We start from the raw sequence: 26,898 nt of genomic DNA, 5'->3' as shown, positions 1-26,898 counted from the left end.
GAATTTTCCTACTGAGCTCGATAGCTGCAGTCACTAAGTGCGGCCAGTATCCAGTATTCGGGAGATAGTAGGTTCGAACCCCACTGTCGGCAGCCCTGAAAATGGTACCTTAATTAAGGCCACGGCCGCTTCCTTCACAATCCTAGCCCTTCCCTGTCCCATCATCGCCATAAGACTTATCTGTGTCAGTGCGACGTAAAGCAACTAGCAAAAAAAAAAAAATCCAGAAAATCTCTGTGGTCCTTTGTACATTGTAACTTTTCAGTTCCTTAGTGTTCACATTATAAGTTTGGAAGCATTACATTAATGAGAACATTAGAACTATAATTTTTAATAGCAAGTTTTTAGATATATTTTAATATGCGTTGTAATGATTTTGAACATCTTTTCAATGTAAACGGAAATCATCCTGGTGGTGTTGTGAACAGCCAAGCAAATGGGGAGGAGGAAAATGATGTTGGTGAAATTATGCTTGAGGAAGTGGAAAGGATGGTAAATAAACTCCATTGTCATAAGGCAGCAGGAATAGATGAAATGAGACCTGAAATGGTGAAGTATAGTGGGAAGGCAGGGATGAAATGGCTTCATAGAGTAGTAAAATTAGCATGGAGTGTTGGTAAGGTACCTTCAGATTGGGCAAAAGCAGTAATTGCACCTATCTATAAGCAAGGGAACAGGAAGGAATGCAACAACTATCGAGGTATCTCATTGATTAGTATACCTGGCAAAGTATTCACTGGCATCTTGGAAGGGAGGGTGCGATCAGTCGTTGAGAGGAAACTGGATGAAAACCAGTGTGGTTTCAGACCACAGAGAGGCTGTCAGGATCAGATTTTCAGTATGCGCCAGGTAATTGAAAAATGCTACGAGAGGAATAGGCAGTTGTGTTTATGTTTTGTAGATCTAGAGAAAGCTTATGACAGGGTACCGAGGGAAAAGATGTTCGCCATACTGGGGGACTATGGAATTAAAGGCAGATTATTAAAAGCAATCGAAGGTATTTATGTTGACAATTGGGCTTCAGTGAGAATTGATGGTAGAATGAGTTCTTGGTTCAGGGTACATACAGGGGTTAGACAAGGCTGTAATCTTTCACCTTTGCTGTTCGTAGTTTACATGGATCATCTGCTGAAAGGTATAAAATGGCAGGGAGGGATTCAATTAGGTGGAAATGTAGTAAGCAGTCTGGCCTATGCTGACGATTTGGTCCTAATGGCAGATTGTGCCGAAAGCCTACAGTCTAATATCTGGGAACTAGAAAATAGGTGCAATGAGTATGGTATGAAAATTAGCCTCTCGAAGACTAAATTGATGTCAGTAGGTAAGAAATTCAACAGAATTGAATGTCAGATTGGTGATACAAAGCTAGAACAGGTCGATAATTTCAAGTATTTAGGTTGTGTGTTCTCCCAGGATGGTAATATAGTAAGTGAGATTGAATCAAGGTGTCGTAAAGCTAATGCAGTGAGCTCGCAGCTGCGATCAACAGTATTCTGTAAGAAGGAAGTGAGCTCCCAGACGAAACTATCTTTACATCGGTCTGTTTTCAGACCAACTTTGCTTTACGGGAGCGAAAGCTGGGTGGACTCAGGATATCTTATTCATAAGTTAGAAGTAACAGACATGAAAGTAGCAAGAATGATTGCTGGTACAAACAGGTGGGAACTATGGCAGGAGGGTACTCGGAATGAGGAGATAAAGGCTAATTTAGGAATGAACTCGATGGATGAAGCTGTATGCATAAACTGGCTTCGGTGGTGGGGTCATGTGAGGCGAATGGAGGAGGATAGGTTACCTAGGAGAATAATGGACTCTGCTATGGAGGGTAAGAGAAGTAGAGGTAGACCAAGACGACGATGGTTAGACTCGGTTTCTAACGATTTAAAGATAAGAGGTATAGAACTAAATGAGGCCACAACCCTAATTGCAAATCGAGGATTGTGCCGACGTTTAGTAAATTCACAGACGCTTGCAGACTGAACGCTCAAAAGGCATAACAGTCTATAATGATAATGTATGTATGTATGTATGATTTTGAGGCCCCAAATATGTATGGATGTTTTCATTATTTGTGACATATGAAGAGAATGGTCATTCCTCAAAACATGTATGTTTAATGTAGACAAGAACTTTGTTATGTATGAAGTACTGACAGGGCGGACCCCTTGAGTATTATAGTCAATACGGACCATCTAGGACAAAAAAAAAAAAAAAAAAAAAAGAAGCTCCAATTTATAGAATTTCAGTCAAAAGTCGTTTGGGGGAACATTAGTATAAACCGTCTTGGTGGCACATTCCACCATTCATACGACTTGTGAAATTATACATTCAATGAAAAGGTGAATGGTGGGGATTGTGTCTGAAATTTAATGGTCTATGGAAGTAGAGAACTAAATTTATATTTTGTGCTTGCAAAATCAAGTCTGAATTTCTTTCATCTTCACTTAGTAACAGCAGTTCAGTATTACTGATTCACTTCAAATCAAGCATGTAAAGAAGAAAATAAGCAGGAACTAAAGCCATGTTATTTCTATTGACAAATTTCTTCTTAATATTTCCATCTCAGGTTGTGTCAATTATGTGCTTCTAAGTTGTTTTCAAAGATACACAGCATGAAAATGGCATATACGAAGGTTATGCCGAAAGTTTTTAGCAGCATGTAAACCATAATTCTGAGGACATTGGGATTATTTTCATTCAAAAGAGCGATGTTTTTTTACCTTGGAACATGCAAGCACAACCCCTCCCAGTGGTAGTTCCTCCACAGCGAGGGAAGAAAGCACAGGCAGTGCTGACTCAGACAAGGTGCAAGATGGATCTGTCACGCCGCGATTTTCGAGCAATGATTTTTTATGATTATAAAAAGAAATTAAGGTCTGAGGAATGCCATTCTTCTTTGCTGCGCGTTTTTGGTGAGGCTGCCCCTTCTAGAGCCACAGTTGGAAATTGGTTTCGCGAGTTTTCCAGGGATCGGCAGTCAATTGAAGATGAACCTCATCCCGGTTGCCCAGCAACAGCTGTGAATCAAGAAAACATTGATGCTGTGAGGGAAATGATCAAAGCAGATCCACATCTTACATTTTGTGACATTGAAGGGACCTTAAATATTGGGTCAAGAACAGTGAAGACCATCACTCACAACTATTTAGGCCTTATCAAGAGATGTGCCGTTGGTTACCACATTCCCTGACAGAAAGCCAAAAGGAGGAGAGAGTGGACTGGTGTAATTTCATGCTAGAAAAATTCAATGGAGGGCAGTCCGAAGACACCTACATTATTGTCACAGGTGATGAAACATGGGTCTACCATTATGACCCTGAAACGAAGAGATAGTCTTCTGTGCGGTGCTTTCCAAGGGAGGAACCACTCACAAAAGTTCGACGAAGTCGGAGCTCCGGAAAGAAAATGGTGGCAACTTTTTTTTACGAAAATGGAACATCTCACCTCTGTGACCTTGGACACACGTCATACAGTCAATGCTGAATGGTATGCGAATGACTGTCTTCCCAAAGTCCTCGCCACTTGGAGGTCACAGCACCCAAAGTCCAAAAGTAGGCACCTTCTGCTGCATCACGACAATGCATCTGCACACAGGGCTGCCAGAACAATGGGCTTTTTGGAAAGGGAAAAAGTGCGAGTGTTACCTCATCCCCCCTATTCACCTGACCTAGCCCCATGTGACTTCTTTCTGTTTCCTAAGACTAAGGAAAAAATACGTGGTCAGCGGTTCTAGTCAGATGAAGAAACCATCGCAGCGTACGAGAGTGCACTAAGTGACATCCCGAAAGAAGCTTGGACTGAAATGTTTTCTAAGTGGTTTCAGAGAATGGAAAAATGTATACATGCTAATGGAGAGTATTTTTAAAAGTTGTAATTGTTGTATCACAAATAAACATTTATTCTCACACTCTGCTAAAAACTTTCGGCATACCCCTCGTAAATATTTTTGTAATTTATCAAGATTTCTATTCTAAAGCCCATTGCTGAGACTCTTGTTGCAAATAAGTTTACTTTTATTTAGATAACACTGAAAACGCTTTTACATACTCAATGGCCTTATTATAAAAATAAAATATTTTCAAAAAGTAAGTTGATTTACAAAGAAATCTTGAAATCTCTGAACAATAAATTTCTAACTGTGGTATGGGGTTAGATCCACCTAATCAATACAAATTTGTTTACTAAATCACTGTATTATTTACATATATATCTTGTACCTGTCCAGTTCGTACCTCATTAATAACAAAGGATGTAATGTAACTAAGGGTATGTTTATTCATAATCGCATTGGTTTGACGAGTTAAGCAGCTGATTACCGGACCGTTTCGTTGAAGTGAACGAGCCATGGAAACTCATGCTAGAAGGGGGGAGGTTGTAACTTTTGTTTTGCTGTGTGCAGCGTACATTCAAGGCCACGTGAAGCCATGTCACAACTTGTAAAGGGGAAGATGCGCGAGAATCAAATAGTTGGAATAAAACTGCGACGATTATCTGTGTTCCAACGTACTGAACCAATGACAATTTAGATACAACTTCCCACCATAACTGCTCAAAATGAGGAGTTACATCCCAAATTATAAAGTGATAAAAGAGGTGTAATTGAGAGAAGGCACAATCTAAAACATTATTATTTTACAAGTTGTCTCTCTTGCAAGCCGTCTTTCTTACAAGTTGTATCTCGTACGATTTGACTTTCTACTTATTTGACTTCTCACAATTCTACATATCATCTCTGAATAAGTGTGAGCATTCAGAGCTACATATTGTATCCTAACTAAGTGAAAATGAAACATTGTATTCAAGGAGGAGTCTGCCGTACTGCAGGGTTCGACGGCAGGCCATTCAGTCTGTTATCTACAGCGGGTAATGACGATAATTACGGACCTCTACGAGATAATCAACTCAGCCGATGCAAGTGCTGAAGTCCTCTTATTGTTTGTTATAATTCCTGTAAGTCTGTGGGAGAATGAAATAATTAAACGTGTATGTTGTACATCTTTACAACACAAGAGAGATTACAAGTTAAGTATAATTGTACAAAACTTACGGTGTTACAATTCGTGTGTATCACATTCTAAATTTAAGCATTAGTTTCAGTGAACCTCCAATTAAAAGGCCATCGGCCAAATGAAGCAACAACGGAGAGCTTCGACTTGTAAAACCATGGATCATCGCCAACAATTTTCATCGCAGGACATCATGCATGCCTAAACCTGTAATTGCGTGAGCCAGCGCAATAGAACTGTATAACACAACCTGATGGAGTAGGACATCCGTCACCATCCCAGCTGAATCTGCCTACATTGAGAAAACTTGAGTACCATTCAGATTTTATTCTTTCTTTTTCCAATAATCTTACGTAAGATTATATTCTAGAACTAGATATTGTTGCTACTAGACTTAGATTTAATTTTCTTTCTTCTTCAACTTTTGTGTTGGTTTATTAGAGTGTGGATGGATTAGATCTACCTTTTTCGAACATGTGTGCAAGTACGGTCTTCTGAATGTATTACCTGAATATTTAGGCATTTAAAAATCAGATAAGAAGAAGAGATGCTGACTATTAATGAATGATTTAATCAAATGATGACTGAGTGTTGAATATTTTACGTGCATATGATTATCCAACGAAGTGTTGGATAGGGAATAAAATAATAATTGTGAAATACAAGGACGAGATGGAATGGTGTGAAAAATAAAATTTTCGTTGTTGAGGAAGATAAATAGGTTGGAGTGAGTGATATTGCTGAAATGCTGATTATGCCCAATTCAACAGAGGGATTAAGCCATACGAGAAAAATCGATTTCTAGAATTTGGAGCCCAAGCAAATTTATGCAGTAATTTGTAGGAATGATTTTCATGACCACGTAATAGCTGTTAGAGCACATGTTGGCAAATAATATAATAATCATTCAGCAGGAAAACTCAACAATGCATAAATAAATCAACTACCGAAATACTTTGAAAATCTTTGTGTTAGATTAACACGGATTATGGAGTGACATTTTTAAAATTTTTATCCCATTGGTACGTCGTTGAAGTACAATGATTTGTGTTGTGTACAAGATTCTTCCACTTTAATTTTGCATCCTATGAATAGGGCTGTATAAGATGAGTTACTGTAGGGTCATCTACAGAGTTTTATGGCAAGGAAATTAAAATTAACAAATTAATAATAAGTGCCTAGGTAACATTGAAAAAAAATACATAAAAACCCACGTAAAGATGTTAGAGTGTATGCATGTATTACAGAATTATATGATGTTTTGGAACATCCTTCTGTGTAAATGTTTCATGTGCAACTTGCTACTGGATTTTCTGAACTCTCTGCGTTCACACAGCAGGAGTGTCAGATCTTGTTGAACTCAGAACTTTTGATTTATGGAATGATACTCTAATATTTTCCAATATGTGATTAACAATTTAAGTGAATAATTTCAATCTAATAGAATTATACAATGAATAAAATCTAGCAAAATCCATGGAAGAGAAGATTTCACCAAAGAATCTGGAAGGGAGAAAATAAAGCAGTGTAAAGAAATTTGAGTAGCAGAAAGGAAAATACATCAGTCTCAATCGAACTAGTAAACACGTATTTGTATGTAACAGGAAGATATTAAATTAAATGGCTAGGGATAATAAAGAAATTTATTATAGGTTAAAATTTGACCTAAACTGAGATTAGGAGTAAACAGTGCCCTTAAAACTACTGTGAACGAGATGAGTAGGATTATAAATTTTGAACATTAAATTCTGAAGAATTAATCCTAAATCTATATTTGGGAAAATATTTCTTTAATCACATGTTTAATAAACACTAATGACTAGCTGAGACTAATGAGTAAAGACAAACCAGATCTTCATGTAAATTGTATATAGTAGACTTGGGAAGAATACATGAAATTGAATACATGAAATTGAATACATGAATTGATGGAATTAAATTCCTAGATCTCGTAAATATTGTATAACGCAGAGATTGAAGACTTTTGGAGCACATGGTCACTGATAAATTGCGATAAAGAGTGAATCAGGTCAAGGGCACACATGCTCAATTTCTCATGGAAATTAATCCTAAAAAAATGGGATTTACACGTTAAAGTAAAAATGAGTGGAAAGGTGGAATTTAGCAAAAATAATTAGAAACTAACTGTTGTCAAGACAGCAAAGGATTTAATTTTTTCTGGAAGATATAGTGGAATTTACACTAATCTTACAATTATTTGGTTGATTTTCAATTTAATCTGGCATCATTAGGAACCTGGAAGAAGATTTGAAACATAATAAATACAAATCTTTAGTTTATATCGCTATATATATTTTTTTTGCTTTTACGTCGCACCGACAGGTAGGTCTTATGGCGACGATGCGATACAGAAGGCCTAGGAGTGGGAAGGAAGAGGTCATGGCCTTAATTAAGGTACAGCCCCAGCATTTGCCTGGTGTGAAAATGGGAAACCATGGAAAATCATCTTCAGGGCTGCTGACAGTGGGATTTAAACCCACTATCTCCCGGATGCAAGTTCACACCTTTGTGACTAACCGCACGGGCAACTCGCCCGTTTAGTTTATATCTAGTCACTTCAAATTCAAAGGAATGAAAAGTTGTAACCTTGTTTTTTTGTTTTTCCTCTCACATGAATGTTAAGACAAGAAAAATTATGTTCATTTGATTTTGTTTAATAAAAGCTCACCTTGTTTGTATTTCAATTGATCTTTGTGTATGCCATCACCTATCCAGTCACAAACCCCTGCTTATATCAAATCAAATCAAATCAAATCTCTTTATTTGCAAATGAGGTGTCTACCTCGGTGGCAAATGGTACACTAAAATACATTATTGTCAAGCACTAAATTTTAAATTAACAAGAGATGAAGAAAATGTTCCTAGAATACAATATTATACAACTTTCACTAATAAATTTTTCTATTAAACACACACATCATCCTTAATAAATTTATATTGTTTAAAAAATTCTACTTATAATATCTCCTGTACTTACAAACATAGTCAATTCATATACAGTATGTGAAATTACTTCTAATAATACTATACAAATGGTATAAGATTAAAATTAACATTGTATTTATTTACATATTTATATTTTACCAATCTTGGAACCTAAGTAGCATAACGACCTGCTGCGTCTTAACCAGAGCCCTTTTTGCCACCACTGTTCAGAGTTCCTGAAGGGCCTTCACAGCTACCGCAGTGGTCCCAGGGCCCTCAAAGTCCCCACTATACTTCACCCCTACAGGCAGTCCCCTACTTGGGCTGTCCAAACTCCATAGACCAGGGGATGGAATTAATTTAATCACACACATTTTTTATTTACAATATCCTGCACCGGTCGAATGCCCTCTAACATTTCATTTATTTTCTCTGTTGCTGTTCATTCTCTTCTTGAATATCTGTACAGATTTTGGAAAAGGATCAAACACTACCCCTGGTAAACTGCTCCACTCCTTCACGCCCTTCCCAATGAATGAAAATTTACCCCAATCGCTTCGGCTAAAATTCCTTCTAATTTTGTACTTGTGGTCAGTTCTGCCAATATAATTATTTTCCAACCAAAGCCTCTCACGGATTTCTCTCCATGCTGCTCCTCCTGTATAGGCTCTATATAATCCTATAAGTCTAGTTTTCTCCCTTCTCTTACTTAAAGTTTCCCACCCGAGTTCCTGTCCGACTCGTTGGCTGAACGGTCAGTGTACTTGCCTTCGGTTCAGAGAGTCCCGGGTTCGATTCCCGGCCGGATCGGGGATTTTAACCTTCATTGGTTAATTCCAATGCCTCGGGGGCTGGGTGTTTGTGCCGTCTCCAACATACCTGCAACCCACGCACCACACATAACACTATCCTCCACCACACTAACACGCAGTTACCAACGCATGGCAGATGCCGCCCACCCTCATCGGAGGGTCTGCCTTACAAGGGCTGCACTCGGCTAGAAATAGCCACACGAAAAAAAAAAAAAAAAAAAAAAAACCCGAGTTCCAGTAACATTTCTGATACACTACTCTTTCTCCTGAAATCCCCTGTTACAAATCTTGCTGCTTTCCTCTGCACACCATCTAGTTCTTTTATTAGGTGTTCTTGGTGAGGATTCCAAACACTGTTTTCATACTCCAATAATGGACGAACCATACTTAAGTAACTTTTTCTTTTAATTCTTTGTTGCATCCTTTAAGTAGCCTCATTATGACATGTAACGATCTGTATGCTTTCCCAACAATGTCATCAATATGACCCTTCCAGTGCAAATTACTTTCAAATCTCACACCTAAGTATTTGCACTTGCCATCTTTTGGGATAACTACCTCATCCAAAGTATATTCAAATTCAGTTTTAAAGCTCCTGTTTGTAAATGTTGCAACAGTTGATTTGCATCCATTAACCTTCATATTATTTTCTTCAACCCATTGTTGGATACTCTCAAGGTCCCTTTGTAATTCTGAACAATCCTCAATGTTATTTATTTTCCTATAAACAACAATGTCATCTGCATACAATCTTATTTTCCATGTTATATTGTTCCCTAAATCATTTGCGTATATTAAGAAACGTAACGGACCGATTATACTAAACTGTGCAATTCCCTTCCAAACTTTCTCTTCCTGTGATATATTATTTCCTACTTTGACTTTCTGAACCCTTGAATTTAGAAATGTTCTAATCCAACGTATAACCCTTACGTCCAATCCTATTCCCTCCAATTTCTTTAATAATATACCATGTTCCACTCTATCAAAGGCTTTGGAAAGATCTATGGCTATGCAATCTAAATGGCCTCCTGAATCCAACTGATCTTGTATGTCCTGCTGAAATCCCACCAGTTGTGCCTCACAAGAAAATTTCTTTCTAAATCCATACTGGTTCCTCATGAACCAATTTTTATCATCACATATCCCGCTGATGTACTTTGCTATTAAACTCTCCAGTATTTTACAAACTATACTGGTCAGGCTGACTGGTCTGTAGTTCTCTGGTTTCCTTTTATCACCCTTTCCTTTATAAATTGGTATTATTATAGATTCCTTCCATTCCTTTGGTGTTACACTATTATTTAGGACATAGTCAAAGAGAAATTTTAAATAAGGCACTATGTACCACCCCATTGTCTTTAATACCTCCCCAATAATTTGATCACTTCCTGCTGCTTTTCCTTGCTGAAGCAGTTGGATTTCTCTGAAAATATCTTCATTTGTGAATGAGAAGCTTCTTATTTCCCTGTGTGTCTCTCCCTCTCTACCTTCTGTTACGGTTTCCAACTCCTAACAATCTTCTACTGAATCTCTGAATTCCCTACTAAATAGATTTGCTTTCTCAGTATCTGTTAAATAGTGTTCACCCCCTTCTCACACCATTGTAGGAATTTGGATTCCTTTTCCTTTTTGATTCCTAATATATGAATACAGCTTTTTCCATTTCCATTTGTGGTCATTACCCTCTTGAAGTATGCCATTCATATAATTCTCTTTTGCTTCCTTTTTCACTCTATTCAGTTCCCTCATTAGCTGTTTTCTAGTTTCTCTATTCTCCCTACCCTCTTTGATTTTTCTGTTTACTATTCTACATTTTCTTTTTAATTTTCTTATTTCCCTTGTATAATAAACAGGGTCTGAGGTCATTTTTCCCTTCTTAACAGGTACACATCTCTTCTCTCCTTCCCAAATGATTCCTTTAAATTTAGCCCAAAGTGTATCCACATTATTCCCTTCACTTATCCAACAACTGAATTGTGAATTAAGGTAAGTCCCAAATTCATCAACTTTAGTTTTTCTGTATAATTTCTGTATAATTTCTTGTCTTGTGTGACCCTCTTATTGGTACGAGTCCTACATCCATTATTACAGCCTTATGGTCACCTATTCCTTCAATTACCTAAATTAAATGTCCTGATATCGCTATGATCAGCCAACCACAAACGTACTGTCCCTAGGTACTCTTGTATTGCCCAGCTGAGTGACCTCAGAAAAGGGGCCAATATACACTGACTGACAGAGCAAATGCAACACCAAGAAGGAGTGGTCAGAACTTTATGCCATGCAGGGTAGACTGACGTCACTGAGGTATGCTCATGATGTGAAATGCGCCGCTGTGCTGCGCACGTAGCGAACGATAAATGGGACACGGCGTTGGCGAATGGCCCACTTCGTACCGTGATTTCTCAGCCGACAGTCATTGTAGAACGTGTTGTCGTGTGCCACAGGACACGTGTATAGCTAAGAATGCCAGGCCGCCATCAACGGAGGCATTTCCAGCAGACAGACGACTTTACGAGGGGTATGGTGATCGGGCTGAGAAGGGCAGGTTGGTCGCTTCGTCAAATCGCAGCCGATACCCATAGGGATGTGCCCACAGTGCAGCGCCTGTGGCGAAGATGGTTGGCGCAGGGACATGTGGCACGTGCGAGGGGTCCAGGCGCGGCCCGAGTGACGTCAGCACGCGAGGATCGGCGCATCCGCCGCCAAGCGGTGGCAGCCCCGCATGCCACGTCAACCGCCATTCTTCAGCATGTGCAAGACACCCTGGCTGTTCCAATATCGACCAGAACAATTTCCCGTCGATTGGTTGAAGGAGGCCTGCACTCCCGGCGTCCGCTCAGAAGACTACCATTGACTCCACAGCATAGACGTGCACGCCTGGCATGGTGCCGGGCTAGAGCGACTTGGATGAGGGAATGGCGGAACGTCGTGTTCTCCGATGAGTCACGCTTCTGTTCTGTCAGTGATAGTCACCGCAGACGAGTGTGGCGTCGGCGTGGAGAAAGGTCAAATCCGGCAGTAACTGTGGAGCGCCCTACCGCTAGACAACGCGGCAACATGGTTTGGGGCGCTATTGCGTATGATTCCACGTCACCTCTAGTGCGTATTCAAGGCACGTTAAATGCCCACCGCTACGTGCAGCATGTGCTGCGGCCGGTGGCACTCCCGTACCTTCAGGGGCTGCCCAATGCTCTGTTTCAGCAGGATAATGCCCGCCCACACACTGCTCGCATCTCCCAACAGGCTCTACGAGGTGTACAGATGCTTCCGTGGCCAGCGTACTCTCCGGATCTCTCACCAATCGAACACGTGTGGGATCTCATTGGACGCCGTTTGCAAACTCTGCCCCAGCCTCGTACGGACGACCAACTGTGGCAAATGGTTGACAGAGAATGGAGGACACCATCCGCACTCTTATTGACTCTGTACCTCGACGTGTTTCTGCGTGCATCGCCGCTCGCGGTGGTCCTACATCCTACTGAGTCGATGCCGTGCGCATTGTGTAACCTGCATATCGGTTTGAAATAAACATCAATTATTCATCCGTGCCGTCTCTGTTTTTTCCCCAACTTTCATCCCTTTCAAACCACTCCTCCTTGGTGTTGCATTGTCACTGTCAGTCAGTGTGTATATATATATTTGTGGGTCATCAGCCTTATAAGTTAACCTAGAAATCAAATTGGTATAGTACATAATAAGATGATGTATTTACATTCTGATGTTCAGTGTTGGCCACCTCTGAACATACTAGCATATCCAAAATATAGTAATACAAAATACAATGGTGAACTATCAGTTATGCTTGGACGAAACATGGAGTGGAAATATACTTTGATAATGTGAACACTTAGGGACTCTACTTGACAGGTATAGTTCAATGCTTTTACATTGTTTGTGGGTCCCTTTGAGATATCATAGAATATTTAGTGCATCATCAGCCATGATTTGATTTTGAAATATGATAATACAACTACAATCGTGATAATGTGTTGTCAAAATTCAAAGTACAATCTCTAACTGTCAAATGTATGACTGCTGGCAAATTGTTTATGTGTCACTCCAACTGTTAGATACTCGATTAAATATTAAAATGATAGACAAGGTAAGGAATGAATAGATAGTGAAATATTCTCATAATTTTTCTCCTTCTACAATAGCAGCAATTATTCAACCAATGTGGTTAATAGAGGAATAAGCTATTAATTTTCGTAAGGAATTTTGGTTGAGTCGTCCTAAAGATCCAACTAGTACTGAGGTGAGGATAATTGTTCTAATGAAAACATTTGTTTCAATAATGTAGGCCAACAGTATTAAAGGGGCAACTTTTTGTCAAGTTATTAAAATAAAACAGTTCTTTCATCTTAAACCCTCTGTGTAATACCATTACACGCAGGAACATATTTAAGGTAGTCTTACAATTGGTTTGCACTGAATTTAATGTTAGAAACACTTCTTTATACAGCTCACATCACTTTACCAAAACATAGCGCCCATTACTTGCTTCCACTGGGTTTTTTTTTTGTCCAGCATGTGGCACTGCCAGCAAATGGCTGACAGTATTGACAGCAAAGCCTGATGCAACATACTCCCACCTTGAGTAGCATTATTATTATTATTATTATTATTATTATTTATTTTCCACTAACTGTAGTTACAATTTAGGGATGGTGAATGGAGAAAGGGCATAGCCCCATATACACAAAAGTGCCTCCATCACCACTTAAAATTATAATATACAAATATACAATTACATTCTACACGACAATACCAACAAATACAAACCTGCTGCTTACAAATCAAGTCTGTCAGGAACACTCACCGCTCGACCACTTCGAGTAACAACTGGATCACCACTGTTGTCATCCTTTGGTACACCTGAAGAATCACCATTTCTAGAGAGCACAATAGGGTCATCAGCAGACACTTCCAAGGGATAAATCCTTTGTATTGGACGTAATAACTCACCCTGACCAGTTCTGAGCTTCATTGTTCGGATGACACCATCTTTACCTGGTATAACTTCAACTATGTATCCCAATGGCCAGTCTATACGCTTGAGATTGTCACACCCAATCAACACAACGTCCCCCACAGCTACAGTACGGGTGCCCTCTTTTTCACGATGTAACACTAACTGCCCCAAATATTCACTTCTGAATCTTTTCCTCAAATCCCTTTTCAAAATTTGTCGGTACCTATACCTCCTTTTGAGGCTCTGAGTGTCTATCGTATTGAGATCAGGAACACCAATCTCCCATATATCTTGCAGGAATAAAGAAGGGGAGAGAGGCACTAGCTCAGAACCTTCTTTCATGATATAAGTCAAAGGCCGAGAATTCATCAAACTCTCACAATCACATAATGTAGTCATCATCTCCTCGTAAGTAAGACATGACCTACCCAATATCCTCTTCAATAAATCTTTGAGGAGGCGTATCAAGCGCTCCCACCATCCACCCCACCAAGGTGCACTGGGGGGATTAAAACGCCATTCAATACACCTAGCAGTGCTGTACTTAGATATATCCTCCCAGTTCAGAGTTCGAAGCAAATTAGAAGCCCCAGTGAAGTTCGTCCCATTGTCACTGTAGATAACAGACTCTGCGAGTCACAAATCGACGGAGTGCTTGCAAGAATGCTTCTGTCAAGACTGATAATACCAATTCCAGATGGACAGCTCTAAACACTGCGCAAGTAAAGAGGCACACCCACATTTGCTCTTTTTTTTTTTTTTTTTTTTTTTTCCTAGAGGCTTTACGTCGCACCGACACAGATAGGTCTTATGGCGACGATGGGATAGGAAAGGCCTAGGAGTTGGAAGGAAGCGGCCATGGCCTTAATTAAGGTACAGCCCCAGCATTTGCCTGGTGTGAAAATGGGAAACCACGGAAAACCATCTTCAGGGCTGCCGATAGTTGGATTCGAACCTACTATCTCCCGGATGCAAGCTCACAGCCGCGCGCCTCTACGCGCACGGCCAACTCGCCCAGTACACCCACATTTTAATCCCACCTTGTAGATATAAGGGCCTGGTTAAATCCAGTCCAACAATCTCGAACACGGCAGCATCCGGTACTCGAATGGATGGAAGTGGAGGTGAAATAACTTCAAGATGTCTTTCACTGTGTCTCTTGCATATGACGCACTTGGACAAAACCGACCTGATAGCTTTCCGACCGTTTAAAATCCAATAGCGTTCCCTGAGGTTATTTAGCAGCATTTGCAATCCTACATGTCCTTGTATCTTGTGTTCCGTCATGGTTAACCTCTTCACTACCTCGTGTTGTGATGGAAGTACTGCAGGCTGACGAAAGTCCTCATGGTCATCTCGGTAGGTGATCTTAGTTTTCAGCCTAATTATTCCTTCATGCTCTTGAAACACTGAGCGTTCGCAGTCTGTCGTCCCTTAACCCAGAAAAGGAGTCCTCTTGAATAAACCGAACAACTCTTCTTTCTTAGAAGTGAAGCTTCCACGGTGTGAAGAATTATTTAATTTAATTTCCAGGTTGAACCGTGTTGTACTTGTATGCATATCACGTACAGTTTGCCGACGTTTCGAATACATTGCAGTATTCTTTGTCAAGGCGACTGAACTCTACTAGAGTAATTTCTGCCTGGGAGACTGATTACCTCGGATCGAGTAGGGGTATTTCAGTCGCCTTGACAAAGAATACTGCAATGTATTCGAAACGTCGGCAAACTGTACGTGATATGCGTACAAGTACAACACGGTTCAACCCGGAAATTAAATTAAATAACTCTTCTTTCTGCAGTGGCATACTCTTCCACAGTTAATTCACTTCTCTGACGCAGATCTGTAGGTAAGCGGCTATTATGTATAAACCTTAGCAACCACCCCAACATGCGGACAATTCTTATAAAATTAGACAAGTATTTGAAATACCAGTCTTTTTGGTTCTCTGAAACCAAGCAGTTAACATTCACAACAGCTGGGGATCTAACCTTTTCCATGTTGATCTCATCTTCTTTGGGATCATCATTGCGAGCAAACCACTTTCCTGGTGATTCCTTCAACCATGCAGGTACCTCCCACCATCTAGAAGCAACTAATTGTTTAGCTTTGCAGCCCCTGGATGGTAAATCTGCAGGGTTAAGTTCCCCTGGGACATACTTCCAAGATTCAGAGTAAGTGATTTTCCTTATTTCATCAACTCGATTTCTGACAAAGACTGCCCATTTGTCTCCTCTGGTAATCCATGCAATTACTGTAGTAGAATCGCTCCAGAACAAAGTCTTCACATTTTTCCATCCCAATCCGTCCAGAATTGACTTCGCAAGCCTTGCTCCTATAGTTGCAGCCATAAGCTCCAAACGAGGCATAGATATCTTCTTTATAGGAGAGACTCGTGTCTTGGCCGCCAACAGATGAAGCTGAACGTTGTCGCTTGTCTCTACCCTGAGGAAAACTACTGCAGAATATGCCTTTTGACTGGCATCACAAAAGGTGTGTAAAGTGCATTCCTCTATATTCACAGGTTCCTGTACCCATCGGGGGATGCCTATTTCTTCTAAATGAGAGAGTTCTTCATACCATGACAGAAATTCTTTCTTGATAGTATCGTCAACTTCTGTATCCCAATCAAATTCCATCTTCCACATTTTCTGCAGGAGCAATTTAGGACACAACATAACAGGGCAACTAAAACCAATAGGGTCAAACACTTTGTGAGAGATTGGCAGGATTGTTCTCTTGGTAATGGTGTCAAAAAGAAAATCTCTAATCCAACTCATGTTAACTTTGAGTTCATCACTTTCTCGATTCCACAACAAACCCAGTACTGCAGAATAAGAGTTATCATGAACACTCTGACACTTGTCACTTGTCCATTCCCAACCCCTAAGCTCGAATTTGGCCTTTGCCATGACTTTGACCGATTCTGACATAAATGCATTGAGCTCAGCTTCAGTGTCCACACTAGAAACAACATTATCAACATAAAAACTGTGCAGTAACTTTTCTTTAAGAGAATGATTTGAATCCTCTTCCCTCAATAAGTGGTGTTCGATTACAGATCCTAAGAGGAAAGGACTACACTTTACACCAAAAACCACTCTTGCATGCAGGAATACCCTAACCACCAGTTTTTCATAACAGTTCCACCATAAAAAACAGAGGAAGTTCCTGTCTTCAGGGTGAATACCAATCTGTAAAAATGCTCTTTTAATATCAGCAACCACTCCTATCTTCTTTTCTCTAAATCTTAACAGCACATTTGGGATGAGTTCAATCAGATTTGGACCAGTTTCAAGACATTGATTTAAAGATGGAGAACTGCCTAGTTTTGCCGAAGCATCAAAAACAGGTCTGATTCTTGTAGTTGCACTGTTTTCCTTTACAACTGGTCTGTGCGGTAAGTAGTGACAACAATGAACACGTTCAGATTCAGGCACTTCTTCTATAATTCCCTCAGCCAACCAATCTTCGAACACTTCATTGTAATCTCGAAAAAGGTCTTCAGATAATTTCTTCCTCATCGAACCCAGTCTTCTTTCAGCAAGATTCAGGTTTGATGGCAAGGCGGGATGTCCCTCAGTCCAAGGTAGCCGAACTTGGTATCGATCTTCTTCTGTGCGATGAACACTTTGGAGGAAATGATCTTTCACAGCAATTTCTCGTTCCTTCTTCGTAACTTTCTCGACAGGGTCCGAAATGCCTATTACATCCAACCTCCACAAATCAGTAATACTTGCCTCTTTAATAAACATGGAAGTTACAAGCAAGCCTTCATTTTCTTCACTTCTCTTGGTATTAGGAATCTCTCCCATCAAAGTCCAGCCTAACAATGTCTCTACTGCAACTAAACCACACGACAGCACTTCTCTTCTTCCTGTTAAAAGTTTGCCAGCCACGTCCGCCCCAATAAGTATTTCTATAGGCCCCAAACTTTCCTCATTATCGGTGATATCTATTTTCAATTTCTTTAGCTCGTTCATCCATTCCCCTTCCGTAACATGTGAAATGTCTCCACAGATCACTTCTTGGTCTAAAGCCTCAAAATTACACTGAAATTCATCGTTCAGGTCCCCTACACGCACCCTGTGAACTTCATGCTCATTCCGTTGCGTTGTTACACCACCAAAAAGAGAATGTGAGATGATCTCCTTTCGTAGTGAAGTGTAACCCGTCTTTAAAGCCGTCTTTCGCAAAATGTATGACTTCTGGGAGCCTGTATCCATTACAGCACGAACACATTCAGTCTTTTTATCAGATCTTACATTTACACGAAGAGTTTGTAACAACACCTTGGGCGAAGCGGAAACATTTGCCAATGTGATTTCCTGAGTTGCATTTTCTTCACTGTTGCTAACTGCTTTGGGGACATGTTTTTCTAACAACTGTCTGCACATTAAAACAACATGCTTCCCACCACAAATTATACATTTTATGTTTTTTGCCTTGCAATTCTTTACCATATGCCCTGACTTCAGACACATATAACACCCCTTTTCCCTTAACAGTTTCTGTTTACTTTCCATCGACATTTTTCTAGCGGAAAAGCAATCTGCACTGGTATGATGACCCTCACAAAACACACATGTCATCCTTACGTTGATTTGATGTTAATAACCCCATAGCTGTAGGAATGTTGTCGTCTGAATCCTTCCCCTTGTGCTTCAGTTTTTCTTTTGCCCCTTCACACTTTAAGTCAAACCCAGATGTAGCAAGGTTTATTCGCTGTTCACCCTCCACCTCCGACTTCAGGAATTTCATTAACCCCTCCAGACGGTCTTTCGCATTTGTAACGGAGGTGAATGGAATACTGCGTTGCCAAATTCTTAATAAGTCTTCGGGGAGGCACGATTCAACAAAGGGAAATAACATAGAGGCACACTTGTCCGTTGTGACACCAAGCGATTCTAGTGACCTCAACTGTGTTTCCAACTGATCATAAAGTTGAGACAATGCAATTCTGGATTTGGATTGCGAGGCTTTATGTAAAACTAACCTCAACAGTTCACGTACATAAACCTCCACAAGAAGATCTTCTTGGCCAAAACGAGATTTTAGCCTTTCAATTGCTTTGCTGTAATTTATTCGTGTTGCGGGGAAGCTCTCAACCACCTGCCTAGCACGTGATCCTTTTACTGTTGCCTGTATTAAATATTGAAATTTATCCTCCACAGCTATTTCGGGATCTTCATCTATTTTTGAGAACTGACTCCAGAATGGTAACCACTCCTTTAAATCCCCTCCAAAAGTGCGGAATTCTAACTTCGGCAACTTGAATTTCTTGGTTTGTTGGTTGCTAAACCTACTAGCAACACTACCTGCTTCATATTCAGTTTGTTGAACCTGTATTCCGGAAATACGCAATTTAAGGTCCAGATACTTTTTCTGATACTCATCAGCCCCTTCCATTTCCTTGTCAATATCAGCCTCGTCATCGTCTAATAACAAATCAAGCACTTTCGAATCTAGTTCGTTCAAAATCGCTATCTTACTTTCCAGGAAGGTGGATAATGATTGAAGTTCCGTAATATTAACATTTTCCTCTTCAGTCAAATCACTAACCTGTTTAGCAATTTTCGTAAACGAAGTCCTTGTCGCTCTCCTATGCTTCAGTAATTTATCGAGGCTTCCGCGCTCCATGTTCCTCGTGGGTACGATGATTCTTCCTTCTTCAAGTCATAAATGTCCTGCCACGGTCGCCACTAAATGTTGTGTAATACCATTAAACGCAGGAACATATTTAAGGAAGTCTTACAATTGGTTTGCACTGAATTTAATGTTAGAAACACTTCTTTATACGGCTCACATCACTTTACCAAAACATATGGCTGACAGCAACACCCTCTATTGTTGCTGGAAACCAAAAATGGAAGGGGGCAGCTCCCATTTTTAGTAACAATGCTGAACATATTAGGGTTGAAAAGATTTCGGAATTTATATAAAAAGGGTTATAAGAGAATACAAACATTAAAATAATAGAGAAAAGTAGTGCAGCGGAAGCAAGAGCTTGCACTAAAAAGTATTTTAGGGAGGCTTCTGTTGATATGAGATTTTTTGTATTAGTTATTAAGGGAATAAAGGACAGAAGATTGATTTCTAGTCCTATCCATACCCCTAGTCAGGAAGTAGATGTAGTGGCAATAAGTGTACCTAATACTAAAGTTGTAGTAAATAAGAGCTTAGCAGGAGTAATGAAGATTAAAAAGGAGGACAATCCTATTTACGGGGTATGAACCCATTAGCTTATATTTAGCTTAACTTTTTGTTAGGATTATTGATATATTTACCTGTATGAAGCACGAAAGTTTTTGATACTTTAGGAAATAGTTTAAACCTATTAGATAAAATGAAGGTAAATAATTACATGATTTACTCTATCACAGTAATCCTTATCAGGCACTTCATTGTAAAAAACTTTTATGTATGAATGATAAGGATTGGTGTAGGGTAGTAGTTAGTGTTATAATGATTAATGACCGGGCGAGTTAGCCGTGCGCGTAGAGGCGCGCGGCTGTGAGCTTGCATCCGGGAGATAGTAGGTTCGAATCCCACTATCGGCAGCCCTGAAAATGGTTTTCCGTGGTTTCCCATTTTCACACCAGGCAAATGCTGGGGCTGTACCTTAATTAAGGCCACGGCCGCTTCCTTCCAACTCCTAGGCCTTTCCAATCCCATCGTCGCCGTAAGACCTATCTGTGTCGGTGCGACGTAAAGCCCATAGCAAAAAAAAAATAATGATTAATGAAAAGGAGCACAATCCCCGCGGGGTAATTTTTTTTTTTTTTAAGTGCGCATTTTCTGCATTTTTGGTCGCCAGCAATTTTTGGAAATTTTGAGGTTTAAAAAAACGATTAAAATAGATGTAGTTGACATAAATTAGCAACAATTTTGAAATTATCTGAAATTTTAAAATTTTTGAATAAAGGCCATATTTAAGATCAATTTTAGATTAGTTGATAATTTTTAGTAAGAAATTTTGGTCAGTTACAATAGTTATATATATAAAAATTACATATAGAAAAGGTACATTCATTAATAATAACTTATTGATATACAATCCCCGATAATGTTAATAACAAATATACTTGAGAGAGAAAAAGAGGATCTTATAGATATTTCTAGCATAGTAGGGGGTATATATCTACATATATATTAAATATATATTTATATATTAATAAATGTTTATATAATATATATCTGAGATATAGGGATAAATATATAATAACCTATATTCATTACCTATTTAGTTTTTAACAATACATTAAAGTATTTATTATTATATATACATTTATAATAAATATACCTATTTGAGTATATATTTCAAGAATTATACATAAATATACTATGATTATTATTCTAATTAAATATTTATTACGTGGCCTGCGGAGTTTTTTTGGGAGTTAAAGTAATTAGATAAAGTAAAGTTATCAGTATATAGCAGATGTGTCCCATATGTTATTTTGTGGTTAAGTGAATATTTTCATTGTATAGGGGCGAAAGATATGATGAAAATCCAACGTCAGGAAATACTTAAAATGGGTACATTATATTATATATAATTAATTATGTGATGTTATGTTATTATTAATATTGCTATTATTTGACCCATTGTTTAATAATGGATTTTAAAAGTTTTATTCTTGCTTAATTGTTTACTTTTTATATGTTTTACATGTGAATTTTTGTGAATATAGATTTATAAGTTTAAATAGTAAAAAGTATACTTGCAGTATTTAATATTATTTATCAAGGTGACTTGGAATTAGTATTATAATATGTAGCCGCCTAAAGTCGTGCCAGCCGCCGTGGTTATACGTAGGGTTAGAGTAAACATTATTAGTATAAAAGTTAATAGGGTTTTTTTTGTAAGTTTGAAGGTAGAATTCTGAATTTATGTATAACTTGGGAATGATATATGAAGCTTTGAAAGTTGGATTATAAACTACGATTAGATACCCTATTATTCCAATTGTAAATATTGTTACTTGAGTAGTAATAATTATGTTCTTGGAACTCAAAGAATTTGGCGGTGTTTTAGTCTTTTCAGAGGAATCTGTCCTGTAATCGATAATACACATTATATTTGACTTGATTTTTATCAGTTTGTATACCACTGTTGTAAGATTGTTTTTAGAGTGATAATTTTCTATAACTCTGATTAGAGTGAACCCATTTCCTAACCATTCCATCGCTCATAAGGTTTGGTCCGTAAACTGTACAGATCTCACGATGAATATCGATAGCTTTCAAACCTTTTGCACTCAGAAAACGAATAACAGACCGGACTTCACAGTCGGCGGGACAATTGATCGGCGAGGCCATTTCAAATGCTTGCCAACAAACGTACACAAGTGCGACTGTTGCCGTAATGGCATCTCAGAATTGCCAGCAGATGCAGGTACACAGCACGCATGCACGGAATGCCGACCGAGGTACTGCATCAGTGGAATATCAAAACGGTACTTACTTTAAAAGAAACATGCCTCGTATATACATCTGATCATCAATTTCTGCTTCGCTGAATGTACTATTAACACAATGTGTCCTTATCCATGGTGATTTCTACAATTTAATATATTAATATTTCATTAACTTAAAGCCTTAAAGCATAAAATAGAGGATGGATCTAAAAGGTAACCCTAATGTTGATATTCCAGTAAGGATTAATACAAGAGAGAAAAGAGTATGATTAAAGGAACCAACTAAAGTTCATTTTAGTTCAGTGTAGGAGAATAGGAATGCGAGAAATGTTAGTCGAAGGGTTATAGTTACCATGATGATTACAATAAATTGGTCATTTAAATCAGTCAAGGTTTGAATAACCAATCATTTAGGTAAGAACCCTAGAAAAGGAGGTAATCCACCAAGAGATAGTAGAAGGAGGAATAAACAAGATTTTGTAATTCGATTATCGGTTATTGTTAAGAATTGTGAAGAATATCCATATTACTGTTGCTAGTGCGGAAAGAGATATTGATGTTGTGCTGCTTAAATCTATTAGTGACACTGTAAATGCTTTTATTAAAAGTGAAAGTAAAAAATAACTTGGGTTTAGATTTATCTTTTATCAAATTTGATTTTGATCGGTCTTAACTTATTGATTATGCATTCGATGAAAGTTTCATTATAGCCATTAAATATAGGACACTATACAAACTAAAGGTACTGATTAGGTGGACTCTTCTCTACCCTTTGATAGTGATCAATTGTCATTACAGACCATAATGAAATTCATAACTTACGATCTGATGATTTAAAAACGAAACGTGTCATTCTTTGTTTAATAGTGTGTATTTTTATTGCTTGGTTAAAAAGTCTTATTTTTACAGGTGTTGTTGAGTCATCAGTCCTTAGACTGGTTTGATGCAGCTCTATATACCACCCTATCCTGTGTTAACCTTTTCATTTCTATGTAACAACTACATCCTACATCTCTTCTAATCTGCCTATCATATTCATACCTTGGTCTACCCCTACCATTCTTACCGCCTACACTTCCTCAAAAATGAATTGCACAAGTCCTGGGTGTCTTAAGATGTGTCCTATCATTCTATCTCTCCTTCTGGTCAAATTTACCCAAATCCATTTCCTCTCACCAATTCGATCCAGTATCTCCTCATTCGTGATTCGATCTATCCCTCTTCAGCATTCTTCTGTAACACCACATTTCAAAAGCTTCTATCCTCTTACTTTCTGAGCTAGTTATCGTCCATGTTTCACTTCCATACAATGCCACACTCCAGACAAAAGTCTTCAAAAACACCTTTCTAATTCCTATATCAATGTTCGAAGTGAGCAAATTTCTTCTCTTAAGGAAGGCCTTCCTTGCTTGTGCTAGTCTGCATTTTATGTCCTCCTTACTTCTGCCATCGCTAGTTATTTGGTACCCAAGTAAAGATACTCATCTACTTCCTTTAAGATGTCATTTCCTAATCTAATGTTTCCTGCATCACCTGACTTTGTTTGACTGCACTCCATTACTTTCATTTTGGACTCGTTTATATTCATCGTGTACTCCTTACCCAAGACTCTGCCCACATTATTCAGCAATTTCTCCAGATCTTCTGTAGTCTTGGATAAAATAACAATATCATCAGCAAATCTCAGGGTTTTGATTTCCTCTCCTTGGATCGTGATTCCCTTCTCACATTCGTCTGATTTCCTGTACTACCTGTTCTATATACACATTGAAGGGGAAGGGTGACTAACTGCAACCTTGCCTCACTCCTTTCTGGACTGCTGCTACGTTTTCAAAGCCCTCGATTCTTATTACTGCAGACCGATTTTTTTTTGCTTAACGTCGCACCGACACAGATAGGTCTTATGGCAACGATGGGACAGGAAAGGGCTAGGAGTGGGAAGGAAGCGTCCATGGCCTTAATTAAGGTACAGCCCAAGCATTTGCCTGGTGTGAAAATGGGAAACCACGGAAAACCATTTTCAGGAGTGCCGACAGTGGGGTTCGAACCTACAGTACTATCTCCCGAATACTGGATACTGGCCGCACTTAAGCGACTACAGTTATCGAGCTCGGTAGACTGATTTTTATACAGATTGTGGATAATTTTCGTTCTCTGTATCTGATCCCGATCACCTTCAGAATCTCAAATAGCTTGGTCCAATCAACATTATCAAATGCATTTTCTAGATCTACGAATGCCATGTACATGGGCTTGTCCTTCTTTATTCAATCCTCTAACATCAGGTGTACAGTCAGGATTGCTTCACGTTCCTACATTTCTTATGAATCCAAACTGACATTCTCCCAGCTCATTTAACATTCTGCTGAAAATCGGATGGCACTTTCCTGTCTCATACATCTTACACACTAACCTTGCCATGCTTGTTTCTCCCAAGACAGTCAGTAATTCAGAGGGAATTGTTCCTATTTAGGTCTTTTAAAGCTCTTATCAAATTCTGACCTCAAAATAGGGTCTCCCATATCATCGGCATCAACAGCTTCTTCTTGTTCCAGAGCAATATCATCTACGTCATTTCCTTGATACAACTGTTGGATATGTTCCTGCCATCTTTCTGCCTTGTCTTCTTTCCCTAGAAGTGGTTTCCCATCTACACTCTTAATATTCATACACACATATTTCCTTTATCCAAAGGTTTTCTTTTTCCTGTATGCAGCACATGCCTTCCCTATGACCATACAACCTTAAACATCCTTGCACTTCTCCTTCAGCCATTCTTCCTTAAATGTCCTGCACTTTCTATCCACTTCTTTCTTTAATTGCCTGTATTCTTTTCAGCCCTCTCCATTTTTTGCATTCTTGTACTTTCGTCGTTCATCAATCAGGTCCAGTATATTCTGAGTTATCCATTGATTCTTAGTTGATCTTTCCTTTCTTCCTAGCATTTCTTCAGCATACCTAGAGACCTCATTCTTCACGAATGTCCATTCTTCCTCTACTGTGTTTCCTTCAGCCTTTTCATTTAGTCCTTGTGCAACATGTTCCTTGAAACAGTCCCTCACACTATTTTCGTTCAACTTGTCTAGATCCCACCTACTTGCATTCCTTCCTTCAATTTCTTCAGCTTCAGGTGGCATTTCATGACCAACAAGTTGTGGTCCGACGATCACGCCTTGCGACGCGGACGAACAGGCTACACACCCAGGCCTTAGACCGACACGCAACGGGTCGCAACGTCCAACGAGGGGAAAAGTGCGGCCCACATACCTCCCCACCACTGCCCGGCCGAGTAGAAACCCGTTACCACCCTGACGCCGGATTGCTCCGTGCAGGGGGACGGACCCATCTGGCCAAAGCAGGGGAAGAGGAGCGGATAAGGCTTGAATCTCCCCGGCTGAGGTATTTTCGGTTTTCTCACGTTTACCCCCGAATGGTTTCACATACTCCTGAACTCTCTCCTCAAAGTTCTTTTCAACTTTCCCTTACGATACTTGTTCGCTATCAGTCTCGTAGTCATATTTAGCCTTAGATGGAGTTTACCACCCACTTAGAGCTGCACTCTCAAGCAACCCGACTCTAAGGAGAGATCCTCCCGGAAGCTGCAGCGGTCTCTACGGGCCTGGCACCCTCTGCAGAGCGTGACCCCATTCGAGAAGGACTTGAACTCGCCGCAGGTTCCCGGAATAAGTGGACCCTCCCAAACACCACATTTCTCGGCAGGGTGAACCTGCGAGATTCGGTGCTGGGCTCTTCCCTGTTCGTTCGCCGCTACTAAGGGAATCCTTGTTAGTTTCTTTTCCTCCGCTTAAGAGTATGCTTAAATTCAGCGGGTAGTCTTGCCTGCTCTGAGGTCGTGTTTGGTTTGTGCGTGTTGCACAAAATGTTCGGCTGCTGCACACACAGCACACACAGCACACACTTTCAAGCTTGGTTGCGGGGAAGGGGCGGCAAACCAGCGCCAGCAGACACAAAGACGCTGCGCGGACCAACCCTCCCGTCTAACACACTCTCAGTGGTGGTGTCGACCGGTCCAGCTCCACCGGGGTGAAGCTCTTTTCAGGAGACGCGGCGGCAGCCGTGGCCGCATGAACCGCGACGCTCCCACCCTTCGAATGCAATGACACGTTCAGTTTTAGCAACTGACCCTCAGCCAGGCGCGGTCCAGGAACGGAATCCATGGACCGCAATGTGCGTTCGAAATGTCGATGTTCATATATCCTGCATTTCACATGTCGACGCGCAATTTGCTGCATTCTTCATCGACCCATGAGCTGAGTGATCCACCGTTCAGTGTTGTTTGTTTCATTTTTCGATCATTCTCTCCACGGTGAGTGGAGGAGAAGCAATCATTTTCATGGGTTTCTCATCACAGAGCTAAGAAGTGTCTCGAGCATGGGCGTTGCGTTCATTTAAAACCTGCCCGCCGGGCCGAAGCCGCGGTGGGTCCCCTCATGTTATCCCCATCCACTGAGCGAGGGAGGTAAGTACCCAATGTCGAACGTCTGCATCGAAGAAGACGCGGCCACACGGACCACGACAATCCCACTGCCTTGTGATACAAATTCTTATAATTTTGTTAATTACCACCTATTCAATACAATAAAAACATAGTACAAACTTACATATTTATTAAGATATTTATATGGTACATGTTTCGCTCCTTTTTCGTGAGCATCATCAGCCAACTATCATTCACTTAAGGTTGTATAAGATCATGTAACAATTTTTTTGGATCA

General features: G+C 39.7%; 1 protein-coding gene and 1 non-coding gene across 4 annotated transcripts in view; both read right to left on the bottom strand.

Annotated features, from left to right (window-relative positions):
* The window catches only part of LOC136864543 (F-box only protein 22), a 477,522-nt gene that overhangs the window by 317,095 nt on the left and 133,529 nt on the right, over positions 1-26,898 (bottom strand). The window lies entirely within an intron of this gene.
* LOC137498659 (5.8S ribosomal RNA) lies at positions 26,303-26,457 on the bottom strand. The gene has a single exon (XR_011017896.1). It is a non-coding gene; the product is annotated as a 5.8S ribosomal RNA (ribosomal RNA).

Source organism: Anabrus simplex, chromosome 2 (genome assembly GCF_040414725.1).
Source record: "Anabrus simplex isolate iqAnaSimp1 chromosome 2, ASM4041472v1, whole genome shotgun sequence".
In the NCBI taxonomy this organism is placed as follows: Eukaryota; Metazoa; Arthropoda; class Insecta; order Orthoptera; family Tettigoniidae; genus Anabrus; species Anabrus simplex.
Note: the sequence above shows the minus strand (reverse complement) of the source record. Positions and strands in the feature narration are given on the sequence as shown.